We start from the raw sequence: 7,163 nt of genomic DNA, 5'->3' as shown, positions 1-7,163 counted from the left end.
TTTGATGAAGCATTTGAAAATACAGTACAATATTTGAAAGAAAAAAGCTATTTATGGTAAAATAAAAAAGGGACCATTCAATCGAGCAGTTTTAGCACATAGTTCAAGCTCGTTAAAAATAAACATAAGCCATGAGCAAATGTTTCCCCCCGCGTTTAAGCTCGTTAAAAAATGAACTATTCCCCAGTAAATAACCATCATGAATGTAGTACTTCAGCCATTAAAGCCTTGGTCGTGTTTGCACCATCACCTCCACTTTTGCATTGGCCGATCATTCACCTCCATTTTATTGTTTATCCATTTTGAGGAACAGCTGCGAAGAGTGACTTCACTAGCCATCCTTGTAACACTGCCATGATTGGAAAATTCCAAACCTTACCTGGAATCAGTTGCTACCCATTTTATCACTCGTTCCTCAAAAGACGATTCTCCTTTAAGCTCTTTTCAACTGACTTGTAAAATATGAAAATATTGCCGAGCCATTGGCCTCTCCAGCTCGTCAAAGGGATAGGAAGTGCTATCCCTCCTCTAAATTTTAATCTTTTTGGACCTGAGGGATTATTACACAAAAATATCGAGCGCTTGTTTTGTTCGGCTCGTTAAAAGTATCGAAAATTCATCCCTTTTGTATTGTTTTATACTTTTTCGGACTTAAGGGATTAGATGACGAAAAAGGAATTTTGGAGTTACCTTTACGTTCCTTTTCAGACTCTCTAAAATTGAAAAGGACCGAGTTATCTTTGTCGTTAAACTTGTTAAAAAGATTAATAGCGACAAACTTGTCTATAGATGAGAACGAGTTTCACTATCGCTAGGCTTGTTAAAACATAGCGATGGGTTTGCCTGAAGGGAAAATGATAGAACAAGCATATGTTATCCTCCTCAATCTTGACAAAAATAAAGAGGTACTGGTCAGCAATGACTGGGGAAAACTGGGAAGAAAAATTGAAGAAACTTTGTTGGTAGCAAGTCACTCTTGAACATGACACTTCCACTCCGTGTCCAAGTTGGGTTGGGTTGTTTCATTCACCGGTCACATCACCATGGTCCCATCATACCATCCACATTTGGGGTTAATGCTACCAATCCATCACATCAGTGTCGCTGATATGTTCAAGAGAAGTCATTCAGATAATTCACCTGTGTCTCACCGACTACCATACATTTATACTCCATTCTTTCATGACCGCCACCCTGAACCTTATATCACCAGATCGTTTTCACCTCCATTAAAGTCATTTGCTCCATTCCGTGTCATTGATATGCGATTCATTAAGGCCCTCCTGTGACGGATCACTTCTTGTCGACATCAGCTCATTATCCAAGAAGTTGATCTAGGAACACCCCATTCAGTACTTTGAAGCTTGCATGCCTCAATGGCAAGTTTCTCACTTCCAGCGACAGGTTTACATCAATGGCCTTCGACCGAAAGATTTTGCGCGGTGTTCGACGCCAAGTCCTTTATTCACACCACGTGAATTGTACTGCAGTACCTTGAGGGTCATTATCATTATCGGTGATTCCTCTCGCGCATGTTAACAGCTTACATCATTGGCTGGTAATCAGGTGATGTCTTTCCATGTTTGACTCCAGAACATTTCTCACATGGATCGACTTGTATTTCGAGTGAAGATCGAACGAGATTGAAGACCCCGAATCTAGTTTCATCCATCCAGGCTGCGATATATATTCAGGGAAATAAAGACATCAAATGTACATCATTGCCGCACATGTAATCATCCAATCAAAAGGATGATGGCTCTATCAGAATCATCAGTCTACACTCAGACGATTGTCTGTCCTATGTACATGAAAATGAATTTATAAAGCTAAGCATGGGAATGCCCGCCTCAGCTAGATCATGAAAATATTATGAAGATAATGTATTGTATTGTATCTTATTACAGGTCTCCTTCCAGCATTGAAAGAACTTCGGATCCTCATAATAAAGCATTTCACCCGACATCAAAAGATTAACGACCTCATGCTTTAGGGGGCAACTGTTATAGACATTTTTGGGCCCTACAACCCCAAGCATGAAATTTCCATAAACCAAGGGCTCCTAAGTCCCTAAAAGTGTTGTTCTAACCCCTAAAGGAACAAGGTCAACAGATTACAGCTTCTCCCAGAAGTTCTCCATGAAAAACTGCTCAGAATTGGTCAAAACAGGATCATTTCAGCTGATCCACTGGCCAAGTGCGTTACATCTCACCTAAATACACTGTGTGGGTGCGTTGCATTTCAAAAATCCCTTCTATGGGGTGCGATGGGTGAGAAATGACAAATGGCAGTGTCATTCTGCGAGGTGGAGAGGCAATGGAAGCTTCCAGAATCTTCTCCTGTGACACTTGCCTCACTGAATTCGACCAAGGATGAGTAAGAGACCATCAATCTCCAAGTGGAAGCAAGAACTATTAGAGGGAAGACACTAATCAAATCATGAGCTGACTCATCTCCATTACAGACATCTATATATGGATCCCTCATCCCAGAGATCCAGAGGCTGGAATTTTGCATATTGTAAGGAATTGCTGTTGGTTTCTTGAGACAAACATCAGATTGTTGGGTGATCTAAGCTTTGTTTGAGGTGAAGAGGGGCTTCTTTGCTGGGAGGTTGATGCTGGGTCAGAACAACTAGTTGTAACTCCTCTTGGCTCTTTCTTGTTTTATCAATAAAATCTATTCAAGTTTTCCTCCATGCTCTTGTGTCATTGATGCTTGTTACATTTGTATGGTCAATTTACATCTGATCCTAGATTTTTTATGATTATAGATCCATGTCTTTGTATAGTGCTATGCTTCTGTGATCTTACAGGTACTTTGTGAAGCTGGGCGTGCAAGGGAGTAGGTAGATAAAGACTATCAAAGAAGAGGGGAATCAAATCAGGAGATTAGCGCAAGACAGAGGTTGGTCTTTCTGTGCCTCTCTATCAATAATTCATAAAGGAAAAATGGAAGTAGCTTTTCTCTGTTTTTTTCTAAGGCAGTTGTCACACCTTAGTGGGATGGAGCAGTTCTATATAGACACTTTTCCCTATAACAGTCAACTAATTACATCTTCTCCCAGAAGTTCTCCATGAAAAACTACTCAGAACTGGTCAAAACTGGACCATTTCACTTGCTCCATAGGCAAAGTGCATTGCATCCCACCTGAATACACACAGTAGGTGTGATGCATGTCAAAAAGCCCTTCTATGGGGTGTGATGGGCAAGAAGGGACAAATGGCAAGGTCAATCTGCAAGGTGGAAGAGCATGGAATCTTCCAGAAACTTCTCCTGTGACACTTGCCTCTTTGAATTTGACCAGGGATGAGTAAGAGATCATCAATCTCCAAGTGGAATCAAGAACTATTAGAGAGAATACACTAATCAAATCTCAAAAGTTGACTCACCCCCATTGAAAACATCTATATATGGATCCCTCATCCCAGAGATCCGGAGGCTCGAATTTTGTATCTTGTAAGGAAGTGTTGCTGGTTTCTTGGTGCAATATCATAGTGTTGGGTGATCTAAGCTTGTCATGAGGTGAAGAAGGGCTTACTTGCCGAGAGGATGATGCTGGGTCAGAACAATTGGTTGTAATTCTCTTGGCTCTTTCTTGATTATCAATAAAGATATTCAAGTTTTCCTCCATACACTTGTGTGATTGATGTTTTATGCATTTGTGTGGTTAATATACATCTGATCCTATTGTTGCACAACAATTTGTCACCGTTTTTCACCGTCCCTGTTATCCCTCACCCGCATACTCGAGGACTCATTTTGGGATCTGTGAGAAGTGACATGACCTGAAACCACTTGCATCATATTCCTCTTAGCATGAGCTTCATTTTCCCTGAAGACATCTCCTGCAAAATCCTCATGAAAACAGCTCTTTTTACATTAGCGTGGGTTCACAGTTTACTGCCCGCGCCAATGAGGGAAATCCTCTATAAAGGGCGCGCCATTGGCGCTCTGTCCCAGAGTCGCACTCGCGCCAACCGAATTGAGTAAAGTTTTCAACGACCAAACTCCCGAAGGTTCTCTTCAACCCATTCACCAACTGAATCTATGTTGAGCTAGGATGGTTTGGCTTCGAATCTCCATAGAAGGGAAAGTGGTTTGCCACCTTTCATGGAAGTTTCCAAGTGATAAAGCCAATCCCATGAATAATGTGGTTGATCCTATCTCTTTCCCTCTCTATCTATAAAAGCTTGCCTCTATGCCTTGAGCAAGCTAGTTACAGTCATAATACTCATAATTCCAGGAGTTCAAGAGTTTGAAGCTGCAAGAGCCTTCTTTGCACCCATAAGGCCAAATCTAAGTAAGGAGATTCTTGTCACCCAAAGAGAGAGAGGCTTGTCCCTCATCCCAACAAGCTTTGCAAGACTTGTGTAGCTGACTACCCAGCCAAAGGAGGATTTGACGTCAGAACAATGGTTGTATTCTTCTTTGTTATTCATTAATAATAGATGACTATCATTATGGTTCCACTCGAATTGCTTATGTTTGATGTTGAGTTATATCTTTTCTGACCGATATATAATTGCATCCACTAGATTTTACGCTTGCTTTCGTGTTGTTCTTTGCTTGTGTAGGTATCCTATCATGGAGATCGTGTGGATCGTGACTGGCCAAGGCAAAGGAATGAAGGCGACACCTCTTCGACGAACACTAGCGTTGGAATCCAAGTAGGTTCTCACCATCTACTTTGTATTTGCAGTTAGGAACTTGCGTGATAGCATTGTGTGATTGTTGCTAAATCCGGTCTGGGCTAGTAGGGATCGTCTCTGTCCGCAGAGAGGATTTACCTCCACAAAACCTATATTGCTTATGATAATAGATCTATGTTCTCGTATAGTGTTATGTTGCTTTGATTCTACAGGTACTCTGTGAAGCTGGGTACACAAGAAAGCAAGTAGCAAAGGACTGTTAGAAGAGAGAGGAATTGAGCAAGGAACCAAGTGCAGGACAGAGGTTGGTCTCCTTTATTATTCTCTCATCTATCTCTCATAAAGGAAAACGAAAGTAGTTTTAGTTTGTTTGTTTCTAAGGTAGCTACCAGCCTTAGTAGGATTAGCAGCTCTGCATAGACACTATTCCCGATAACAGTCACAACTTAGCATTTTTGATACAGGCTCATGTGCCCGGGCGTGCATTCACACTGAATTACTAAACCAAATGAGTTTACATGGATGCCCTCGCCTGAGTTTATATGAACGCCCTCAAACGACCCGCCCGAACGACCTACTCGAACGAGTTTTCACAGACACCCTCAAATGACCCGCCCAAATGACCTGCCCAAACGAGTTGACATGGACGCCCTCAAATGACTACTTGAACAAGTTTACATAGGTGCCCACATGATCAAAACGAAGAGACAAGGGAGAGCTGGGAAAATGAGCGACATGAACGTCCACAAAGCCCACCCCGGGTCACAACTTAGCACTTTTTATATAGGCTTGCGTGCTCAAGAGCGCCCTCACACTGAATAACTCGACTGAACGAGTTTCCACAAACACCCTCGCCCGCCCCACCCGAACGATTTTACATGGATGCCCTCACTCGACTTGCTCGAACAAGTTTACACAGACGCCCTCAAACAACCCACCCAAACAACCTACATGGACACCCTCAAATGACCCACCTGAACAAGTTGTCACGAATGCCTTCCAGCAACCTACCCAAATGAGTTTACATGGATGCCCATATGACCGAAATGAAGGGACAAGGGAGAGTCAGGAAAACGAGCTTCACGAACATGCACAAAGCCTAGCCTAGGTCACAACTTAGCATTTTTGATACGGGCTTGTGTGCCTGGGCATGCCCTCACACTGAATGACCCAACTGAACGAATTTACATGTATTCCCTCACCCTACTCACTCGAACAAGTTTACACAGATGCCCTCGCCCGATCGGCCAGAACAAGTTTACACGGACACCCTCAAATGGCTAGCCCAAATGAGTTTACATAGACACCCTCAAATGACCTGCCCGAATGAGTTTACACAAATGCCCTCAAATGACCTACCCAAACGACCGGCCCAAACGAGATTACATGAATGCCCTCAAATGACCCACCCGAACGAGTTGACATGCATGCCCTCAAAAGACCCACCCGAACGAGTTTACATGGGTGCCCACACAACCTCAATGAAGGGACAAAGGAGAGAGGAGAAAATGAGCTATACGAACATGCACAAAGCCCACCCCGGGTCACAAGTTAACATTTTTAATACGGGCTCGTGTGCTCGGGCGCGCCCTCACACTGAACGACCTAACCGAATGAGTTTACATGGACGCCCTCGCCTGACCCGCCTGAACGAGTTTACACAGACGCCCTTGCCCAACCTAGCCGAGTGAGTTTACATGGATGCCCTCAAACAACCCACCCGAACGAGTTTACATGGAGGCCCTCAAATGACCCACCTGAATGACCCGCCCGAACGAGTTGACATGAACACCTTCAAATGACCTACCTAAACGAGTTTACATGGGTGCCCACATGACCGAAACGAAGGCACAAGGGAGAGCTGGGCAAATGAGCTGCATGAACATGCATAAAGCCCACCCCGGGTCACAACTTAGCATTTTTGATATGGGCTTGTGTGCCTGGGCACACCCTCACACTAAACAACTCGCCCGAATGAGTTTAAATGAATGCCTTCACTCGACCCACCCAAACGAGTTTACATGGATGCCCTCGCCTGAACCGCCTGAATGAGTTTACATGGACGTCCTCAAATGACCCGCCCAAATGAGTTTACACAGATGCCCTCAAACGACCCACTTGAACACGTTTACATGGGTGGCCACATGACCGAAACGAAGGCACAAGGGAGAGTCGGGAAAACGAGTTGTACAAATGTGCACAAAGCCCAACACAAGTTATAACTTAGCATTTTTTATACGGGCTCATGTGCCTGGGCGCGCCCTCACACTGAACGACCCGACCGAATGAGTTTACATGAATGCCCTCAAACGACCCACCTGAACGAGTTTACACGAGCGCCCTTGAATGACCTGCTCGAATAACCCACCCGAACGATTTTACACGGATACCCTCAAACAACCCACCCGAACGAGTTTACACAGATGCCCTAAAACGACCCGACTAAACGAGTTTACATGGACACCCTCGAATGACCCGCTCAAACGAGTTTACATGAATGCCCTCAAACGT

Source organism: Pinus tabuliformis, chromosome 2_2, assembly GCF_031772625.1.
Source record: "Pinus tabuliformis cultivar Carrire ecotype Pingquan chromosome 2_2, CPIR1, whole genome shotgun sequence".
Classification (NCBI taxonomy): domain Eukaryota; kingdom Viridiplantae; phylum Streptophyta; class Pinopsida; order Pinales; family Pinaceae; genus Pinus; species Pinus tabuliformis.
The sequence above is the reverse complement of the archived record's forward strand: the minus strand, read 5'-3'. Positions refer to the sequence as shown.